This window comes from Meleagris gallopavo, unplaced genomic scaffold (assembly GCF_000146605.3).
Source record: "Meleagris gallopavo isolate NT-WF06-2002-E0010 breed Aviagen turkey brand Nicholas breeding stock unplaced genomic scaffold, Turkey_5.1 ChrUn_random_7180001882685, whole genome shotgun sequence".
Taxonomy (NCBI): domain Eukaryota; kingdom Metazoa; phylum Chordata; class Aves; order Galliformes; family Phasianidae; genus Meleagris; species Meleagris gallopavo.
This window is the reverse complement of record NW_011146796.1, coordinates 33,056-33,501: the sequence shown is the minus strand read 5'-3', so window position 1 is coordinate 33,501 and position 446 is coordinate 33,056. Positions and strand designations below refer to the sequence as shown.

The window sequence follows — 446 nt, the reverse complement described above, 5'->3', positions numbered from 1 at the left end:
ACCCCCCCCCGCAAAAGGTCAAAATTTTACAGCTAGAAATGTCAGAAGCCTTGATGAGGAAGACAACAGATCTTCATCCCACGGCCCACTGCACACGCACGAGGGAAGGGTCAGCGTGCTGATGAGCTCTCGGGGGTGTGATGAGCACGCGCCCGAATTCCGGGAAAGCCGTTGATGATGTATCGGTTCAGCCTGTATCTGCAGCGCCGCTTTTCCTGACGCCGTGCAAGCCGGTGGCGCTACCCCCTGCTCCGAGTCTGCGCAGCGCTGATGGAAACACACCGCTCTGTAGTCCTACTTGGGTCACAGGGTTTGACTCCGCACGTCAGCAGGTAACAGCGGCACCGGGGAAACGGTCCGAGCCGAGGGAGGGCAGGCTGAGGTCGGACGCCAGGCCGTTCTTTGCTCTACGAGAGCGGTGAGGGCTGAACGGCCGCCCAGAGACG

At 60.8% G+C, this 446-nt stretch overlaps 1 protein-coding gene across 2 annotated transcripts in view; it reads left to right on the top strand.

Moving 5' to 3' along the window:
- STK19 (serine/threonine kinase 19) overlaps positions 1-446 on the top strand; it is a 2,931-nt gene that overhangs the window by 876 nt on the left and 1,609 nt on the right. The gene's annotated exons all lie outside the window — the stretch shown is intronic.